Raw genomic sequence first — 22,382 nt, forward strand, 5'->3', positions numbered from 1 at the left:
TGAAATCAGAAACCATTTCAGAAACAAAAATCCGAAGACTTTCATGGCTAATCTACTCAAACTCACATTTCAACACTAATTGGAATCTTAATATACACACTATTAATCTTCTAAATACACATCTTAACACTCTGCAGTCAGCAACTACTATTATTCAAATAAACTCTTGTTCACACACTGATGTCTGGTTCGCACATCCGCTTGCTTGTCCCGCACTTGGACTTGCTTCCCAGCAAGCTGTAATATTTCCTACAAGCTTTATCAGCCTGTGTCTAAAAACAGAGAATGGATTTCAGTTCCGAGGAGGATTTTTGACATTCCTCCACTAAATGAGGTGGGAGGCATCTGCACCCCAATGGCAGTTGCAAAATCCAACTGTCATTCCCAAATGCCAGCACCCCTTCCCATCCCAACGTGCACGTGCACACACATACACACACAATCTGCCTGAAGATTTCTCATGTCTCTTCAAGTGTTTTTGCCTTTGCTGTGAAGTCTCAAAGCCTCACGTGAGGAAACAGAACCAAGAATATTTATAGGTATGTCTAGATACCATCATTTCTAGGCAGAAGCCAAAGATAAGTGTAGTAGCAGGCAACGTGACACTTGTGAAGTAAACCGAGTGAGAGGTTACAGTTGGTAATAAAAAGTTTTAGTTTACAGTTTGAGGGGGAAACTGCAGGAAAGACTGGTTCTTAAGTTTCAGTTGGGATTTTCTGCTTTATAAACCATACTGCAATAGGTGAATCTGAAAACCACGGAATTAAAGCCATCTACTGTTACGTATGGAGGCAAAAAATCAATCCCCTCTCCTAAGACTTGAAAATATGCAACAAAATTCAGCAATCTGAATAGATTCAGCCATTTACCCAGGTCCACAGTAATTACTATGATTTAATTCAGATAAGTTATATAAAGCCTCAAATCAAGTCTATGTCTTGTTTTCACTTTTTTTACTGTTTTGTTTCGATGTCAGGGTGAAGATGTATTTACAAAACATTACAGAGAAAAGTGTGGGGCCAAGAAAACAGCGACAGGATGTAAATGAGTAATTTTTATAATGACTTTTGGAAACAAGAAAATAAAAGGGGCACAGAAAGCCTGGAACCATCTTTGAGAATCAGCCTAAACCGGAGAGAGAAGAATGAACAGATGTGCAGACTTCAGAGACTGAAATTTTCAGACATGGATTAAAAAATAACTATGATTATCACGTTTAAGGAAATGAAATGTTAGCTTGAAAATACGTGCAAGGAACAACGCATTGTTTTTTTTAAAAATAGCTAACCAGATTTGAAATATGAACAGAACTTACAGCAATAAAAAAATACAATATTAACTTTTTCAGCTGTTTCATACAAGTTTCAAACATACAGAAAAGTTAAAAGAACAATATAATAAACACTTGTATACTACCACCTAGCTTAAACTTAACAGTTTTTTACATTTTATCATACTTTATATATTTTTAAATTTGCAAAAGTTGCAGACATCATATTTTACCCGTAAATATGTGAGAATGCATCTCTGAGAAATAGAAACACTTTTCATAAAAAAAGAATGAAAAAGAAAAAAAAAGAAAAGGGGCCCTGTTTTATTCAATAACAGATGAATAACAATACAATTAGTTCTAATCATTTTTGTTTTAAAATACCATCATTACTAATTATAAAAATTAAGTTGTAAACAATGTTGAAACTTAACAAAATGAAAATTGCAAAACCTAGCACTAGCAGGATATAAGGAAAGCTGTATACTTAAATATTAATGATAATGCTAAACTGATAGCCTTTGCATAGCGCAATATGGCTACATGTAACAAGATCTATAAGCAATCCATGCCCTTTGACCCAGAAAACCAGCTTCAGAAACTATATCCCAGGAAAATAAATGCAATTTGTTCAACATTGTTTAGAGTAATGCTATTTGTAATTTGTTCAACATTGTTTAGAGCAATGCTATTTGTAATTGTTAAAATTTGGAAACAACCCAAACACCAAACTGTAAAAGAATAGTTACGTCAGTGAACTGTAATCCCAACTCTTTACTCCCTTCCTGCAATATATCCCATCTCATCATGTCCCTGTGACTTGCCTGGGAATCTTATGGAGTGAGTGGAGGTCCCTGACTCATTGATTTTTTGGCTGAGCCATGTGGTACTCTTTGGTCAATGGGATGTGGACAACACATCTGCCATCTCCATGAAGCAGCTTTAAATGAGAACACATGCTTCTCGCTCTATTCCTGCCCTCAGCCATGAGAGCAGCATGGCCCAGGTAGGGGCTGTCATTCAGCCTGGGTTCTCAAATGAGAAGACACGTGGAGCTGAACTGAGTCCAGTCGAGCCACGGAGAGGTACAGCCCACCCACAGCATTCACATAACATTGAAAAGGAACAAATGTTTGTTGTTGGAAGCCACTCAGATGTTGAAATCTTTTTTGTCCCTGAAGAGAAACTAATAAAAGTGATCAAAATATGGCAAGTTATAAAGTAGCTGACATAAGAAACAAATTGTGAAAAAGTAGAATAGGCAGATAGCAATAATATCGAAATAAAATAAGGCAAGCAAACAAGCACCAGAAATTAACTAACTTAGAATGATGTAAGTTTATAATTATTTTTTTGTAAATCAAGTATTTACTCATGTATGTCTTTAATTCCCACTTAAATGCTAACTCTTTATATGTTTTTCAACAATTCTATACATATCATATTCATAAGAGAAATAATTCTCTCCAACACACCTGTTTCTGCTCTATATGATATAAGCATTAGCGAATACTTACGCCAAAAGTAAATCTAGTGCAAGTGTCAGTATTCAATCTCTGAATGTACGAACTCAGGGCTCATCAACTCTTTTTTCAGCCTATAACGGAAGGAACTGTAAAAAAACAAACAGAAGCCAGAGTTATTTGCTAGGATCATTAAACATTATGCAAAGCAAGACCTGAAAGAGCGTCAGATATCTGAAAATAAAGTTGTACTACCTTTGAATTTATTTTTACGATCTATGCTTAAAATTCCATTACATTGGCATGATTCAAGAATCATAAAAATATGCATCGTCTCAAGCAATCTCACTCATGGAAATTTATTGTGAAATAAATCCAACAACTACTAATGTGAAGATTCTCACTGTGGTCTTCTGTAGGATACCAAGAAATGTAAATGTTTGGAATTTCAATAAAAAACAACAAAGAGGTTTATAGTATATCATTTATATGCAGATATACTAAAACATTAATTACTAAAACAATAAGAAGTATGAAAATCATGTATATGTGAAGGAGTATATAAAACCATAACTATGAAAACATGTCTATAAATGAATAAAGACTAGAAAAACATGAAAAAATTTTTAAATAGCTGGAAACAGATCTGTGGGTAGACTTACCAATTTTTTTCTTTCTTAAAATTTATTTTAATTAGTTACAAGTATACAATATATTGGTTAGACATCTATATAGTTTGTAAAATGATCCCCCCAATTACTCCCTCTCTCCCCTGACCCTCCACCTAGACAACGTATTCATGCTAACTGCATTCCCTATGCCGTGCTCCCCATCCCCGTGACCATCCATCAGATACTAATTTGTACTTCTTTAACCCTTCACCCCATTCTCTCAGCCTACTAAACCCCCTCCCCTCTGTCCATCACCAAATTGTCCACTATATTTGTGAGTCTGTTTTTGATTAGTTTGTTCTTTTTATGCCTTAGATTCCACATATAAATGAAATCATATAGTGTTTATCTTTGTCTGACTTAAATACCTTCTAGGTTCATCAAAGCAATATCTTTTTTCCATCCTTCTCCTTTTAGTCTGTGTCTTTTAATCTGAAGTGAGTCTTTTATATTATTTCTTTTAAAGAAGTCCTTCCAATATTTCCTGCAACACTGGCTTGGTAGTGATAAATTCCTTTAGCTTATTTTTGTCTGGACAGCTATTTATCTGTCCTTCAATTCTAAATGATAGCTTTGCTGGATAAATTATTCTTGGTTGTAGATCCTGGGTCTTCATCACATCAAATATTTTTTGCCAAGCCCTTCTGTCCTGCGTAGCTTCTTTTGAGAAAGCTGCCAGTCTTACGGGCATTCCCTTATAAGTAATTATCTGTTTTTTTCTTGCTGCTTTTAATATTCTTTCTTTGTATTTAAACTTTGGCATTTTAATTATGATGTGTCTTGGTGTGGGCCTCTTTGGATCCCTGATTTTTAGAATTCTCTGAGCTTCCTGGGGTTTGATGTCCATTTCCTTCACCAGGTTAGGGAAATTTTCCATCATTATTTCTTCAAACAGCTGCTCAACATCTTGATTTTCTTTAGTTATACCGATCAGATGGATATTTGGACCCTTAATAGTGTCCCATACGCTCCTTTAATTATTTTTATAGTCTTGGCATCTTATCTCTTGCCATTCTGCTTGCGTGTCCTTGGCTTTCCCATCCTCTAGATAAGTCATTTGATCCTTGTGTTTATTCACTTTGTTTATTCCTTTGTTTATCCCATTTAATACACTTCTCATCTCAAATAATGTGTTCTTCATTTCAGACTGGTTCCCTTTTATAACTTCCATTTCCATTTTTATGTTTTTTATCTCTTTGTTGAAGTTTTCTACACTTTCCAAAAGTTCACTGAGCATCTTTATAACCAGTGTTTTGAACTCTGCATCTGTTAGATTACTTGACTCCATTATATCTGGATCTCTGTTGTTCTCTCATATAGTTTCTGCTTCTTTGTCTTCCCATTTTCGCTGCTTTCGGTGTCTGTTTCTATGTACTAAGCAAAGCTCCTAAGTCTCCCAGTCTTATTAGTGCGGATTTGTGAAGTAGGTGTCCAGTGGCACAGTCCTGAAAGGGGTTCAGCTGCGGGCCAAACTTAGCCCAAGCCTGTACCCCTCCGGGGCCACCTGTTAAGATTCGGCAAGCAATCCACAGATTCTGTGCTTACAGTTGCCTCAAAAAGCCACACCAGAAACTGAGGCCAGCTGCCTCCAGTGTGAGTCTAGGCGCAGCTCAGCAAGGAGCACCTGACTCACTGAGGATACACCTGGATGTGGCTTGGGTGGGGCCACAAGTTGAGGTAGGCGGGGTTTCAGGGAATCCTCTGGGCGGAGTAACCTGTTATCCAGTTTGATGACATCTCAGCTATGGTGATGCTGTGTCCGGCGCATTGGGAGGGAGGAGGATTTAACAGGGAACAATGGATACCGCCAGCACTATGGACAGAGCGAATCTCGACTAGGCCCTCACTCCGACAATGTCTGCCTATAACTCCCTGGTGCCTCCTGTGTGCAGCCAAATCGGCACTGGTGCTCAGAACAAGCAGGTCCGTCAGCGTGAAAATCTGCTAGTGGACGTGCCCCCTTTAAGACGCTTCTGCCACTGCTGCAGCCTCCGTCTCACTCGGCCACTCCAGACCGAGCAGCCCTGCGTCCTTGCCCCGTCCTACCTTCTGCCGTTGCAGGGTGCTTCTTTGGATTTCTCCCTCTCTGTATGGCTTGTTCATCTAGATCCCAGGCAATTTTTCCTTGCTGCTGCTCCTTGTTTCCGTCACAACTTCGATTTGGTCGCCAGAGGGATGAACAGAGCCTCTATCTATAATCTACACCACTTTTTTTCGGTCTCTCCAACTTATCAATTTTTTAAAAGCACTGTTGAGTATAGTAAGAGAGGAAGATCTAATGCTTCTATTAACAAAATCTGTACTTGCTATGAAATACATCTCTCTCAGTTGAAAAGCAACCTGAAGTGCACTTAAAAGTTTCTAAAATCAATTTCTGATAAATATCTTCCTAATTAAGGGAATCTTGGATTAGTAAATGGAGTATATCAGGCATAATTTCATCATTTTTCCTTTTTCATATAGTCAATGTGTTTTTAATTGAATTTATTGGAACAACATTGGTTAATCATTATATAAGTTTCGAGTGTAGAATTCTATATCACCTGCATAATTACAACTTTCTCATTTTTTGATAACTTGAGACCATTCTTAGAAACATCAACTCCTGTACTCTATTCCCTAATTCACAGATGGTACCTGCCAGTGCTGGGGAGAAGGATGCGCACCCTTCACAGACACGGAATGAATAAAAAGACGGCTACTGATCAGTTCTAGCCAATGTTGTCTCTTTTGACTTGGAGAGGCAGTGAGGCAGAGTGGTTACAAGCACAAGCTCTGAATCCATGCCCAGATTTGACTCTCAGCTCCATCATTTACTAGTATTTGCATGCCAACGGTGTTACACAGTAAACGAGCATTTAGCAGTTGTAGGATCTTGTGCCTGCCTCAGCCTTTCTAAGCCCTCATTTTCTCATCTATAAAATAAGCCTACGTACAAGAGTGCTTACTTCACGGGGCTGCTGTAAGGAACAAAAAGATAATCCACTTAAAGTGTTTGACAAAGTACTTGCACATGGTAAGTAGTAAATACATGCCAGCTAATATTAGTCTCTCTCTGCTGGTCATCTAAGGTGTCATCGTCAAGCTCGCTTCTTACCATCACCAACAACAAGTTCTAATTTCTGTCACTACCCACGGTTTCCCCAGTCTTGTGAGGCATCACTTAGGGACTAGAGCTTCCAGGAATAGTTTAATAATGACCTATAACAATGCTGTCCAAAAGACATATAACGCGGACCACAAATGCAAACCACATAGGTAATTTAAAATTTTCCAGTAGTCACCTTGAAAGAGCAAAACAGAAGAAACCAATTTTCATATTTTATTTAACTTGACTTATCCACAGATACTATTTCGATTTAAAAAACGATGATATTTTACATTTTTTTGTACTAAGTCTGCAAAGTCTGGTGTGCATCGGATACTTACAGCACGTCTCAACTCAAACTAGTCACATTTTAAATGCTGTACAGTCATACGTGGCCAGTGGGTACATTATTAGTAGTTTATTCTTCTAAAGATTATAACCACAGGAAAAAAACTCCACCTTCGAAAACACCAAAATGCATTTATTAAACAAACTGACGGGTGCAGGAAAGAACGGAAGAAAGGTGGAATGACAGATATTCCTGACCTACACAGACTTCTGGTCTTAACGTGGTAGTTAAGAACTTGAGCTGTGGGCTCAGAGAATGAGGTCAAATCCCACTTCTTCCACTTTCTAGCTGCGAGTCTTTAACTCCCGTATTTCTTAAAGATAAACTATAGACAAAAATAACATCTCTTTCATAAGACTGTTAGGAGTGTAAAGGTCTAGAGGAAAAGAGGTTCCCACAAGTGAAGCCCTGCTTTGCAAAAGGTGAGAAACAGGAGTGGGAAAAATTGATGAAGGAAATATTGAGCAAATTAGCTTCAGAACATAAAGCAGCCACGGTGGAGAAAAACTGGTCATACTGTAGTCACGATGTTTTGTTAAATGTCCAGTTACACAAAACAACTGAGACATTGGCAGCTATTAATAAAATAACTGCAATGGCATCTCTAAAGGCCTCCATGGTTTCTATCTCCTCAGCTTGCCTGCTTTCCTCTTGGCAGTATTGTAAGTAAGGAGGGCTGATTGCCAGAATTTGGAGAATCAAGACTTTTCAGTAGTCTATATATTAACCACAGGTTCTGGCCTCAAAAAGAGGGACTACTGAATATATTTGGATCTTTCTTTGAAGGATGAGGCTCCCTATAGTGCCTGAAATTTAATCTGAACATTATTCTTCGCTGTATTCTAAGTACATAAAGTTAGACTAAATGTTTACTGTCTTAAAACTTTCCCTGAAAGTTGGCTCTGTGAATAAATTCCTGATATTTTATTTTAAACTTGCTCTTGTTCTGTGGTCCCCCTCCACCCTCTAAAAAAAATGAAAACAATTAACAAAAAGTAATAGTAATAATTAAGTTAGTATGGTCTGCTCATGAAGACTTTAAATATTTCCTCTTCTTAATAATCCAAGTCACTATACTCTCTAATTTAGATGCTGAGTTTCTTGAAGACAGCAAACATGTCATCTCTATTACAAGGACCCTCTAAACCAATACTTTTTCTAGAAAGTGTCCTATATAATATTAGTGTACTTTGAGATTACATATGTTCCATCAAATCCAATTTTAAAAAATACATCCTTACTAAAATGAATTTGGTTTTGACACACTTTGGTTTACTGTAAGATTTCTTGGAGTCTTTAATATACTGACGTACACATATTTCCAACTGCTATGCTCAGTCATTATTACCGTTTTGTCAATCTACAAATGAGAAAAATAATAATGCAAATTGAGAATAAATGACACGGAGTTCGCCTTACTATTCCATAGAAACAGACACCCTTTACAGACCTTCACACTGAATTTCTTTGCGCAATGCTGTGCACTCTGCATTTCTCCTTATCATCCCTAATATCAATTGTGGATGCCTATACAGTAATTAACCCATCGGAATCCTCCAAGTGAAGACTATTTACTATAAAGGATGTAAGGGAAGGAGCAAGAAGGGAGGAAGGAAGAAGGAGGGAGGGAGGATATTTCTCTGAGTAACTTAGTAAATGCAAACACTTCATATTCACAGGCAAAGGTAAAAATGCCTAAACACATTCATAAGAATGGACAAAAATACACACGTGTACCTAACCTGGTACTTAGAAAATAAGCCTCTTTTTGAAAATAACCAAAATAGCTACTCAGCAGAAGCACAGCACAAATCATCTTTTCCAGCCTTTATTTTTAGATGCCTCTCAAATAAACAATAATTTTCTAAAGAATATAATTAAGAGCGGTTTCATTATTTGGGATTTTTAATTGGTTTCACATCAGTCACACTTTTTTCCCTCATAAATCACATCATTATCTAATATTCCATAACAAATTCCTTACCTTTGAATAAAAAAATTTATACGATCTTTTAAAAATATACAGATTTTAAAATAGCACAGTTCATCCGGAATGTTGTATAATCCACAGATTTAAACACAGGGAGTCTAAAATTCAGCCCCATTTTTCAAATGATAATTTGGTGACTTGTGTATGTCTAAAAAAAAATGTGTGCCTTCAACACTGAAAGCACATTTTACAAAATGCGTAACAAAAAAAGAATATGCTTAATACAGATCACAGGATTTCATTGGCAGAAGCAAATGCTAATTGCCTGCTGGAGTCTTTAATGAAATCTAATTGCTGGCTTGAGCTGTCACCACTGACCCTGGTAACAGACTAGTACACCCTTCATAAACCTAATACGGCATAATCCTCCTTCATTATGGTTATTATACCTCTGCAGTGGGACACGTCTGCCACAAAAATAAACTCTGCTGCCTCTCATCTAAATGGAGGTGGCGCTTCTCCATCCCAGAGCAAGTAGTGTTGATGGCAGATGTCACCCTTACAACAAGTGGTACCACTTCACAGCCCAGATCTACTTCGAAACCTAGACTCACACATACCCTTGGACACCACTACAGAAACCATCGACACGGTCCATGTTGATGGGGTCAGGGTGGGAGAACTAAAACATAAAAAAACAAAAACACCAAACTACCACCATCACTAAAAGGTAAATGGGAAAAGCGGAAGAAATTTCTCAAACATGGGTTTGAACTAGGAAATCCATTCGATGTACAGCCTACAGTTCAGATATTGAGTCCAAGAGATTTTCAATTAGCTTTGAAGACTTCTGGACACTTAAAAAAAACATTACTTCGGTTAAAAACATTAACCTCAGATCTACTACTCAACAATTCCCCATTTTACTGAACTCTACTTAGCAGAAGGTGCCAAGAACCCAAAGATAAATAAATCACAAAACACACCCTCGAAGCGCTTACAACTCTGGGCAGACAAATGAACAAACAACAATAATACAATGTAAAGCCTATCCCAGTAAAGACTGTAAAGTACCATAGGAAGACAGATCAAGTGACAATGAACTCTCTCTAATGATAGAGAGACTGTCCAATGAAACATCTAGGAAGATGTAAAAATCATAATAGACATTAAAAAACAAAGGAGGAGGTTACTGTGTGACCAGATGTGAAAGGGAATTCGAGGGAAAAGTAATAGCATGAGTCAAAACCACAAGGTTTCATCCGTGAGAAATGTTTGGAGAAGGGTGACGGGGAGCCAAGAGAGGCCAGCCAAGGCTAGAAATTAGGTTAGGTGGGAGCAAGAGCTATTCATGCAGAGCCTTGAATGCTGATAGGGAGTCTGCGTTTAAAGGTGGGCAATTTAGTGTGTTTCTAAAATTAAATATTTTAGACCTACAAGAGAATATGACAAACATGCATGCTCCCACCGCCCAGCTTAGGAAATAAAGCTACACATCTCCGTCTGCACCTCTGCCAGCACCCCGCCCACTTTATTTGGTGTCTATCCTTCTGACATTCCCTTTTAACTCTTACTACAGATATATGTATCTCTAAACAACACAAAGTGGAGAGAAAGATTTCAAGCAGGAGAGTAAAAACACCAGATGTGTTTAAAACAAGAGGCTGTAGTGTAGGGGGTGGTCTGGTCTCTGCACTACCAGCATTGGGACAGGTGACAAAGAGATGTCCAGATACCCGTCTTCGCTGAAGGAATGTCGAAGCGAAGGGAGAAGGGGCAGCCTCAGCTTCAGAGGACATTCCTGGGGCAAGGAGGAGGCAAACCCAAATGAAGCTACGGGAGACCAGCAGCAGAAAAGAAGTGACAACGTGCTGAGCACTGGGAGAGAGGTGGAGAGTAAAGCAGGGGACAGCTCTCGGGTGGCTAACAGGCTAATGAAGGAGGATGAGGCAGGAAAACCAGGACACAAAGCACAGACGTAAATCAGAAGAGGCCAGAAGCAGGAGGGTCTGACCGGGGAGTGAGGTCGGAGAAGGCATCCAGAGAAGTGGCATTTAAAGTGGGCCTCCAGGGACACTTTTGACAGGTAATACTGAGTGTTAGGATCCCTGGGCAAAGAAAGAACATAACCATAGGTGGAAAATTATCGGGTCTGTTCAGGAAACAGCTGCAGCTTGGCAGAACCCTGGGGAACAGTGGGACGTAAATCTGAAGAAATCAGAGGGCCGTTTGGGGATTATTCGCAGAGAACCTTAAATATTAAGTTGAAGTGTGTATAGTGCGCACACTTTAATTCATATCCAATTCGTTTTCATGACCAGAAAATCTGCCTTAATCCCTTTTACTTGAGAACTCCAATCATGGCGAAAGCCCGTCTTGTGATTTGGGCATCACATCAGTGATATATCGACACTGCTTATTATAGCTCTAGATGCAGGAGAGGCTAAGGGCGGGTTGGCAAGTCCGCAGTGACACGGAGTCATGGACAGTCTCTCTCATTTTAACAACTAGTAACTCAGAGGTTGAATGAGTATTTCTGCATGTTCCTCTTTAATGAAAGATAGAAAAGAAAATAATGCATCAACGGGAAATTAAGTATATTCTAATCAATACATCTATACCTGCAAAAACAATTTTGTTCCATGCCTTAACACCAAATGTTCCTACTTATTAACTCTTCTGTGATATTTACACTCCCTTGATCTGCAAAGTTTTCTGGGTTTGAAAAATGAGCAGAGAAATTATCATGGCTTTGAAAGTATTCAAATAAAGCAAAACAGCAGTAAGAACCAGGGTACCACTAATTACAGAACACGGCTTAGGGATGTGATTCATCTCCTCGAATGAACAAAAAAGATGTGTGTGATAAATAGCACTGATATGTTTAATTTTTTAAATCATATACAGTCATTAACATGATGTAATTTTCCCAGGGCACTACACCTCCTATTAGAGAAAAAGAAATTTATTTAACATCGGTGAAATATTGGTGCTGATTATAGCTCTAGATGCAGAACAGGCTAAGGGCGGGTTGGCAAGACCCTCAGATCAGCATTTCAAAAATGCATTCATTCAATGATCTATAAAATACTTTTTTAAAAAATCAACTCCATTTCATTCTCTGCAAGATAGCAATAATAACAATACCTACTGCTCACGTTTGTTAAAAGATTTAATAAAATCATCTAAAGCGCTGGGAACACTGAGATAGAGTCAGTGCCGATAAATGTAAGACAGGGGCTCCTGCTCACCAACCTTCATATAGGGTGGGGATTCTGATTCTGAACCAAGTAAAACATGAATGCTGTAAGGAGAAGCTTATAACTTAGCAGAGGAGACAGGCAAGCAAACGTGTATAATATGGTGAGATAAAACTTACCAATTAAGTAAGCGCGATGGAACTATAAAGAAAGGAATGCTAACCAGCAATGGGAAGGAGTGTCAGGGAAGGTGAACCTTTAGCTGCATGAGCAGGGGCTGAACAGGCAGCATGGGGGAGAGGTCACTCTGGGTCAGAATGTAACAAAGGAGAGGGGAATTAAACACCACCAAGTGTTAAGAGGGAGAGAGGAAGAGGGGGAGAGAGAAGCAGATGAGAATGGAAAGGTAGTCAGGGGTAAAGAAGCCTTATCATAAGGTAATAAGCAGCAAAAGAATTTAAATAGTATAAAAACAGATTTGTGTTTTTTAAAAACTCTTTGAAAGAGTAGATGAAGAATATATGAAAGACAGCTTTGAAACTTTTGAACAATTCCCAAGAGGCAGAGGGGATGGAGGGAAGGGAACGAACTACAGATGTTTTAGAGGCGAAACTCAAAGAATCTAAGGACTGATTGGGTTGGTTATTTATTGGTGTTTGTGGGCAGAGGTGTGACAAAGAGCACTCCAAGTGTCTGGCTTCAGCAGCTAACTTAATAGATGGCTGTGTCACTAACAGGAAATACAGAAGCAGCAGATTTTGTAGCAAGAAACTAGTGAGTTCAATTTAAAACAGGTAGATTTTGGCACTTCTATCAAATACCCAGATGGATGGACGGACCTGATAAACCAGACTGTTTGGAACCAAGTGGAGGGCTCTGGACTGGAGAGGATCGCCAAGCATATCCACTAGAATGAAAATATCTAATTCATGCTCTCCATGGGTCTGGGTAGGGATAAGTGCCCATTAAGTGACTCCCAGCCTCTCCAAAGCTGTAAAACAACCAGGAACAGAATCATTCAACCCACGGCAGTGAAAAACTTAGGTGACTCTCATACCAAGCCTGAGGACAGAGGTGGATGAACCAAAACGAAATTCCTGAGCTCCAGGATTCTCAAAAGGCAGTTGGTCAAGGACCAGCAGTATCAGCATCACCTGGAAATTCTGAATCCTCAGGGCCCATCCCAGACCTACTGAATTAGAAGCTGAGGCAGGCATTGGGAATAGCAATCTGTGTTTTAGCGAGACCTCCAGGTGATTCGTACGCCCACTGGAGGTTGAGATCCGTAGCCTTAGCTAATGTCCCAGTTACTTGAGGGGAATGGAGTGTGAAAGAAAGACCTGCGGGAAGATGGGTGTCCAGACTTGAGGAAATTAAGTGTTAGTAAAGGATACACTGTGCACAAAGATAAGCATTAGGGACTTTTGCTAACTTTCAATAATGAGTGATTTTTCTCCCGGTTGCTAAAAACTTGTAAGGTAAATTTGATCAAGTAAAGCTTCCTAATTTAGGAATACAGTTCAGTACTGAAATCTCAAGCGTCACAAATGTGAAGAAGATATTCTGCCTGTTTTCTCCCCAGACACCTCCCTGTTGACCAACATCAAGCATTTATGAGATGGCCGCCTAGAGTTACAGGAAACGCAATAGGCCTCTGGGTCAAGCTAATTGACCAGCTCAGGATGAAACCCTTGAGCTGGGCCTAATTTAGTCCCTAAGGAACTAAGCTAAATCACCCACGTATCAAATTTTACACACAAGATTGATCTAAGAACAGCCACAATACGTTTTTTCCAACAGCAAAGACCATGAAGCGAGTCAAACAAAAGCCTTATGGGAGAACAAAACAAAACCAAGCCAAGGAATATAGAACCAACCGGAAAAAGGGAAAGGAAATTAAAACAATGTTAATACGCCATTTATAACCCAACTCCGACGCATAACCACCCCTGTCTCGCAAAAAAGGTACTCGGTCACTATTACCTTTTATCCTCAGCAACTGTAATTCTTATCCACAAACCCTGCATATCCTTTCATTCGGAATTATAAATAATTCAGAGGTTATTTGTTTTCATAATCAGCGTGCATGCAATGTATAGCAAAGGTGTGGCTGGTCTGGGGAACGTGGATTTCCTCTCCCTTCCCATTGCAAAATCCCAGCCAGATCTGCATCTTTCCTAGGCTCTCTTCCCCCTGACCGCTCAAAGGGCTACGCTCATGACCTCCTGGCCTGCATGCAAACGCACACAGGATTTAACCGATTCTTGGCGATGACAATCCGATCTGTTTCAAGAACGCACACTACACGCCTGCCCCACTGATGTTTTCTGTGTCATTTTCCTAACACTCCCTTCTCCTGGGAGGAGGATATGAAGATCAAGGGGGAATGTTTGTCAAAGACTTCAGGCTTCTCAGATGGAAGGCAACGTTAAAGTTCAAGGGGGCTGGCATTCCTCTAGAGGTGGCGAAGGTGACTCTATATTTGGGCTTTAAAGAAGGAAATCAAGGTTGCGAAGACATTCGTTTATGAACATCAGCTTTCTTTTGCTCTTTTGCTGAAGGCGGGCAAATTTTTTCAAACATTCTTTAACAGGATTTCAACATTAGAAATATCAGGATCCTAATATTAGCGCTAGAGCCTTATAGTAAGTAGTAGATAGGGAGAAGCACCCTTTTCTCGGCCCTTCTGAGTGGCTTTCCCTCCTCAAGCCTCCCTACTGCCTGGCCCTACAACTCTCAACTTCCTCCTGTTGGAGGGGCCAGAAGGCAGCTGCCAGCTCACACGTTTGCTTTGGGCCAATAGACCAAAAAAAAAAAAATACCAAGATGGAAGCTTATGTGTACATTGGCACACATGTGAATTCAGGCTGGGGGGGTGGGAATAATGACACAAAGAGCACATTCATGGCTGCAGAGAACTCCTAGAACATGTGAATAGCCATCCTTGACCCAATACCTACTCCACCCAAGGCACTATGTTAGGAGGGGGACATAAAGTATTACATTGAATTCACCACAAATATTCCGCCAAGTTAGATACTACTGGCCCCATCATGTAGATGAGAAGAACTGAGACTCCAAAGGGCTGCAAAGTTCATCTAACCTCACACACCTCAAAATGGCGGAGCTGGAATTCAAACCCAGGTATATTTCCAAGTCCCAGCCTTGGGTCCCCCACTCCAGCACATTGATAGCCAGGAAAGCTACAGAATGTGCCACACCTCCCAAGGACTACTCACTAAGCCTTCCAGGGGGCTCAGACAGGGGAGAGGAAAATTAAGTAGTAAGGAGGGATCACAAGTCTTATTTTAGATATTAATGTTCGCCTCCTTTTTACCAAAACGTGTTTGTTTTCCCTTGTTCTTTTTTAATCAGCACAAGCAGCAATAATTTAATTGGCTAATAAAGCATTTCACCTTATCTCTTTCCCCTGCCTGATCTTGACCAGTGCACAGCACTGTTGAGACTTCGAGTGAGTTTGAAAACTACACAGCACTTGGTGACTAAGGAAATTCAAACGCAGCACAGGAGGTGAAAAAGGACAAGAATGTGGAACCCAGTGGGCTGCAATGTACAATCGAAGGGTTTATATTTGCTGCCCATTTTAAGAGCAAAAAAACAGCTGTAAACTAGGTTAGAAAGCCCTGGTGGGGGGAGTCCTCACAGTTCTTCACTCTGGGCCTATCCATTCAGGACAAGAATTCTCCTAAAAAATCTAATTTTTCTTTGAATTCTTTAGGTTTTTCCATATTAAAATAGTCTCACTGCTCTTTCCATTATAGATGTCTAAGCCATACAGTATGCACAAACTAATAATAATTATACGTTTAAGCCAATGATGGAAGCTGTGGAAGTACATGGGATTAGCAAGAACGCTCTCTTCAGCTGTTTCTCTCATGTACGTCCCATACCTTCAGGAAAACTGTCAAGGGGCTGTTCTCGAGATAAGAGGTGTTTGTGGAGGGGCCTGGATAAACACCCGAAATCGTAGGAAGTCAAGTGTGCTCTTCTCACTCTGATGTACTGGCCTGAGGTCACTGAAAGCTGGACCTTTGCCACCTCAGCCAGGACTCAGCCACTACGATTAATACTACAACTCCACTTCAGCCCAGTGAAGAGGCGCCCTTGAAAGGCGAACCACGCGCGCATCGCTACTGCGCAAGCAGCAACTTTCCTGGGCAGCCTCCGCCGAATCCTGGACCATCAGGCTATAACCTGCGAGAAGATACTCAGTTTTTATAAAGTTTCGGGGAAAAGAAAAGTAGTCCTTATAACTGTGCCGAAGCAATAATGACTTTTAAAAGTAGAGCATACTCTAACACAGGGTCACGAACATGAAGTCATTCTGCACATCACGGCCACTCAATCAGCTTAGGCAAAAGAGCACCATACTGTCCAGTAGCCATGCCGAAGGCTGTTTCTGTGACACAAGCTTTTAACACCACCACCCAAGCATAAGGTAACTTTAACACAAGGGTCTGTCATGCAGCAGTATTATCGCCTACGGCAGTCAAGCAGCTCTTTAAAAGAGAATCAATACCGTTCCAACGAAACCAGGTATAGGCTAATTAGTGCCTTAATTAGTTGAGATGGTGACCGCAGCTGCTGCTCATTGTGGAAACAGCATCGGGCATGGAGGTGTGTCCAGACGAACCTGCTTCTCTGGAAGGTAATCTGGTTCCCATCAATGGGTAACATGCTTCCAGTTTAATTTCTGCTATTTTTAAAAAATGTTGTCCCTGCAACACTGTACCAACCTGATCATAAACCCCCCTCACACCCCCACACGGCTAGGACCTTTTTGTACACGATTTTTGAACACTCATTTTACAAGCTGTCTCCTTTACCTATAATGATCTCTCCGAATCGCTCCTCCAGGTAAGCTCAGAGCATACCTCACCCCATCACCTCCAGAACCAAACTATTACAACACTGCAATTCTCGACCAGTCTGTGGATTTCCTCCAGGAGGCTACAGTTACATCTTGTAGCATCTGAGTATCCCCTGATCTTGGCAGAGTAGAAGCTCAACACCAAGTCTGTTAACTGAATGAGTGAACTAATCCATTTTTAAGAAATTAACACATTAGTGGGAACCTCATAAACCCTGTATGCAGCCTGCAGTCTGGACATTCCTCACCTTATCAAAGACCCTAGGAGAGCCAGTTCCTGGACAAACCCCACAGTCTCCTTCAATTGTAGGTGGGGTCGAGGGTGACAGGAACTGAAGGAAGCCGAAGGGAAATGGAGGTAGGGGCAGCGCTACCCTCTGCTCTCTCAAAAAGGTAAACCCCACCTACAGGTATTCAAAACCCAGGTTAGGGGTCATGACGGGGAGAAGGGGGAGAGAGGAACTTGGCAATACGCAGAGCTCTGCAAGTTTGAGGTGGAGACCTGTTCTGAAATTGTGGCCACAGGTTTTCCCTATGAGCCAGCCCAACCACCCAAGCAGGGGCCAAGATCCCGAGGAGTCCGGTGGCACAGCTGGGGCCTAGTTGGTGGAGACGTAATAACTCCCCTCTCCCAAGATCCTGTTCCCCTGGGGGAGGACGGCAGAGGAGGGTCGGGGAGCCGCGCGTTCCTCTCCAGCTGGAGCGACAGCAATGTCCTTGTCTTTCATCCTCTCGTCCCCAGCCCGTGGATCTCTCCAGCTGCCCTTTCTGGGCCCCCTCTGGTTCCCAAAAAGCAGAAGGGACTGAGGAGGGGGCGAGTGTGTGGGTTTAACCACAAACTCTCCAGACAGCCCTCACCTTCCACCTTAATTCCCCAGGCAAGCTGTGCGCCTCACAGCGGGCGGCTCCCTCCGCGAGAGAAAACTCCCGGGCCCCAGTCACCTCGCGCCCCCCCTGCCCTGCCCGCGTCCCGGGCCGCAGATTCCAAGTTGGCGTTGGCAGCCTTTGCCCAAGTCATCAGCGAGGCGCCCGGGACGCCGACGCGGCCCCCGACGTCGGGCCCTTCTCTTCTGCCCCAGACGGCGTTTACCTGCTTACATGGCCCCGTCGGTGCCCTGGAGTCCCGCGCGGAAAGGCTGTCCTCCGCGGCGGCGGCGGCAGAGCCCCAATTCCCCCAAGGAATTGATTCCAGTGGCTGGCGGAGGAGGGGCGGACGGTAGGAGCCGGAGGAGGCGAAAGGGGAGGGAGGTTTCCGCCGCGATCCCGGCGCGAGAGTCGGCGCAGGGGCGCACGGAGCAGGAGAAAAGGAGAGAGCCACCCAAGCCCGGGGCTGTCCCGCCGGAGGGGGCCGAGGCGAGGAGGCCGGGGGGGATGGCAGAGGTGGGAGGGGAAGGATCGCCAGCGGCCACTTTGTGTCTGCGGCTCCCCGTGGACCTGAGCCCAGAGGGCAGGCAGCTGAGCGAGCAGGAGCGCAGCAACCTGCCCCCACGCCTGCGCCCGCTGCGCCCGCTCGGGGAGGAAAAGTTGGGAAGAACTTTTAGCGGCCGGGAGAGCCGGAGCGGCAGGAAACGCGAGCAGCAGGGAAAGGAGGGAGGAAGGGGCCGTGCGAGTGGGAGGGGACGGAGCAGGCGCCGGCAGCCGCGGCTCCCCCACCCCCGGGCCAGGCTCGCCGGCGCGGGGGGCCGAGAGGCGGAGGGAGCGCGGGGCGCGCGGCCGGGGGCGGGAGGAATGCGGCCGCGAGGGCGCGCGCGGCGGGGGCCGGGGGCGCGCCTGCGCGCGGAGCGCGGAAACGTGGAGCCCGAGCTCCCGAGCTGGAGGCTCGAGGTCCTAGGGGACGTCACAGCGCTGGAATCCGAGGAATGTCGGGCTGCAGGAGCTCCTTCTGCAGGCCCAGGAGAAGTCGCGCACTTTTAACGTGGTAGGTTTGGAAAACATTTTTAAAAGGTGGAGGCTGAGGAGGGAGGACGGGACAAACTCCCTGGAGAAAGAATCGCAGGAATGGAGAAGGCAAAGCGACCACTGCCAACCTTGCGCCGCTCCCGGCGGGGGGCGAAACTCAGAAAGACGGAAAATCCCACCTAGACCTCCGAAAATCGCAGGGCGGGCAGCAGCAGCAACTTGCCCACTTCGTCCCCGAACAAGCACAGTCCATCCTATACTGGGGAACCCTCCAAGCAGAACGCCCCCCTCAGCCACTGCACAGGGGAAATAGACCCAGAGACAGTAAGGTGACTTCACCGACCTGGCAGTCTCGGAATTGTCTCCCGTACACCCGGAACCTCCAGAGGTGTGCACCGGACCACCACCCACCGCCCCACCCACGCTCCTGGAATCGCAAAAGCGGTTTACGCATCCTGGGAGTTGGAATATGTCGTTTTCCCTGTTCTTTCCATGCCACAGATTCGCCCCACCCTGCCTGGGTAGGCACTGGGAGGGAACTTCCTTAGCGCTTTCGGAGGTGGAGTTAATGAGGCGCAGCTGGTGGTGTGATGGAAAAAACACCGAGCCTGGAGAGGGAACCTGGGTTTTCGGCCCTGCCCTGCTGGTGACCGATTGGATGAATGGGGAGTATTACAGACCCTTGAAAGCCTTGGCTTCTGTAGCTGTAAAATTAAAGCGTTTGCCTTCATTCCTGTGGTCCTTCGCATTACCAAAAACATGCTTAGGACTCTGTTATCTTACCTAAGTCTCAAATCTAGGCCTTTTTTAGGGTCCTTGAAGTCATCGTCACAGAAGATACTGTTCCAAATTACTTAAGTGTCCCGACAGCTCGTACAAAAATTCTGGGCCTCTTGCAGAAGAGAATGGGAAACCGAAAATCAAAGCCCGTTGTACCCATCTTGTCTAAGTTTGTGGTGACACTTCTCTGAGCATCCGCCAATCTCCAGAACTACAAGTATGGAAGACCCTAAAGGGATGAAAGGGAAAGGTTGAAAAGAATTAAGATCAGTTTCTCAAACTTTCAAGGAAATAGATAGCTTCAGTGTGGACTTGCTGGATTTCCACAGAAAATTAGGAAGCGCCTTACATGTAGTCCAGGAACTGCGGAAAACATTTGTGCTCCTGTGTTATCATCCCTATTTCCTAGATAAGGAAAGTGAGGGTGAAGAAATCACTTATCTCACCAAGGGTCACACAGCTAGTAAAATGTGATAAGGGAGACTAGTCTGTCTGGCCCAAAAATGCAAGCTGCTTATCGCTTCAAAATTTGACCAAAACAGGATTAAGATTCAAGATATGGAAATACCTTCAGGCTCTCCAGGTAAAACCCAGGCTCTTTCCCTGGGGTCAGAGGCCTCTGGGGGTCTTAGAGGAAAGGAAGTGGCATTTGTGGATTGTTCTAAAATCACTGTGAGACCATACTCCTGGCACAGCATGCTCAGACAAGTGTGGTGTAGAAGAATAAGCAAAGGACTCTCATACAGACACGACTTCTGGTTCTGTCTCTGAGCAACCGTGTGACCCTAAGCAAGCCACTTCATCTCTAGGCCCGAGTTTATTTCTTAAGTGGAGTGTGACATAGAGGTCAGAGTTTGGTTGAATTTCCTTCATCTCTGAGGTCTTTTTCAGGCCTGAACTTGGATGAATGTGTACTCCTCCAGACAGATGGCATGCCTTATGGAGGCAGCTAAGGGATAAAGCAACGATGTCTTGGGGAGAGGGCTGTTTCCACTCTGTCTTCAGAAGTTTTTTTTAATTTTTCAGTTACAGTTGACATTAAATATTATATTAGTTTTAGGCCAAGGATTTTTTTAAATACGAAGTCCAACCCGAAGTGAAAAAGCCTTCATTCTCTGAATAAATACATAAAAGATAGTCAAAAGCTACTTTCAAAAAAGAAAAAAAAGAAAAACAACTTGTTTCCTAAGTCTGCATCATATTCATGGTCTCCTTAATACTTGTCAGAATGAATAGGAGCTTGGTTCATGGGATAGGTTCCAAACACATCACTACATGCTTACTTTAAAATACTGGAATTTTAGGAACTTGTCAATATTAAATATCCCCCCAAATATTTCAACTTGTTCTAAGCCTGATTCCAACTACAAATACAGGCAGAATCTCGTGGGCCTCCACAATTCCACCTACCTCCAATGTTTTCCTCACATTAATTTATTAATTTATACCTTCAAACCATTGAAATCACTGAAAGCAACACAAAACAAGTTCCCCAATCAAGGCAAACCGGAAAGTAAGCAGGCTCTCTTAGGAAAACTCTGATGGTCTCTAGGGACCTTCTACAAATCTTAAGTTCCATATATATATATATAATTATTTTATTTGTTTTTATCCTCAGTCTAATTCAAATTCCTAAAAGGATATTTGGCAGTTTACAGTAATGGAAAGAAAATCAGCTTGTTCACAGTACACACCCTCTCTGTATCCCTGGCTCCCATATGGTATTCATCCTATTCTTTGGGTCTAGGGTAGAGACTGAGCGGTATAAAATATTTTAGACAGTATTTTACTGAGCAGTAATTCACATTTGATAAAAAGCACAAATCTGAATTGTACCAACAACTCGATGACTTTGTCATATAGATACATCCACGTGGCCACCACCCAGATCAAGATACAGAAAACATCCATCACCACAAAAATTTCCCTGTGCAATTTTTCAATCAATATCACCTCTCTAGGCTGACTTCTACCACCATAGAGTAGTTTTGCTTGTTCTCAAACTTCATATAAATGGCGTTACATAGTATGTGTATGTACATGTCACAATTTGCCTATCCATTCTCCCATTGATATATTGGGCAGGTATATTTTAAAAACATTTCCCAAGTAATTCCATTATGCCTGGCTCCCTCCAATTTAGAACCACTGACTGACAGCAAAAATAAAATAAGCCTATAGTAACACCTACAAAAAAAATATTAGTTGACAGAGAAAAGGAAAGGAAGAGAACATTTTAGAACAACCCAATTTAAGAGTGCTTTAATGGTAGTATACATTAAGAGCTTCTTATCAATAAAAACAAAGTAGGAAATTAGTGATTTTTTTTTAAAAGCTATATGAGTATGGTCTACAGCCATCCCACCCTGAAGAAGCCCGATCCCGTCTGATCTCGGAAGCTAAGCAGGGTCGGGCCTGGTTAGTACTTGGATGGGAGACCACTTAGGAAGACCAGGTGCTGTAGGCGTAAAAAACGAAAAAATAAAAATAAATGAAAGATTGTAACCTGACAAGGTCCGTGCAATCTAAGAGGTCAACCAAGGGTTGCCTCGCCTAAAAAAATTTCTTTTTAAAGAAAGCTATGTGAGTATGTAGAACTGTCATGGACAGCCTCACATGCAGTGCATAGCACTACTCCAGGAGCTAGAGTAGTGTAAAGCGTGAACGGTGACTCCAGATTGTGCAATGTGGTGTCCGTGATATGAGTTCTCCCTTTAGGGAGAATGTCAGGGTATCTACTTGGGAAGAACCATTTCTAACTCAAAAGTCTGAGCCCTTTTTCTTTCCTGCTTGCATCCCGTTCAGTTGGGAGGAGGGAAGCTACCCTCCAAAGCCCAGCCT

General features: G+C 42.5%; 1 protein-coding gene and 1 non-coding gene across 7 annotated transcripts in view; one reads left to right on the top strand and one right to left on the bottom strand.

The window, feature by feature from the left end:
- Positions 1 to 18,541, bottom strand: part of PTPN14 (protein tyrosine phosphatase non-receptor type 14) — a 148,707-nt gene extending 130,166 nt beyond the window's left edge. For 2 of the 6 annotated variants that reach the window (XM_039881211.1, XM_039881212.1), the window contains exons 1-2: positions 17,961 to 18,540; positions 2,788 to 2,882 (exon numbers count right to left, since the gene is read on the bottom strand). The gene's annotated coding sequence lies outside the window, so the exon portion shown is untranslated. Of the gene's footprint in view, positions 1 to 2,787; positions 2,883 to 17,952 lie in introns of all 6 variants that reach the window. The other 4 variants (XM_039881209.1, XM_039881210.1, XM_039881215.1 and 1 more) reach the window with 3 other exon arrangements.
- Positions 18,542 to 21,889: 3,348 nt separating this feature from the next.
- On the top strand, positions 21,890 to 22,008 carry LOC120617848 (5S ribosomal RNA). Its single transcript, XR_005657073.1, has one exon. It is a non-coding gene; the product is annotated as a 5S ribosomal RNA (ribosomal RNA).
- Positions 22,009 to 22,382: the final 374 nt, after the last annotated feature.

The sequence above is a fragment of the Pteropus medius genome, unplaced genomic scaffold (genome assembly GCF_902729225.1).
Source record: "Pteropus medius unplaced genomic scaffold, Ma_sr-lr_union100, whole genome shotgun sequence".
Classification (NCBI taxonomy): Eukaryota; Metazoa; Chordata; class Mammalia; order Chiroptera; family Pteropodidae; genus Pteropus; species Pteropus medius.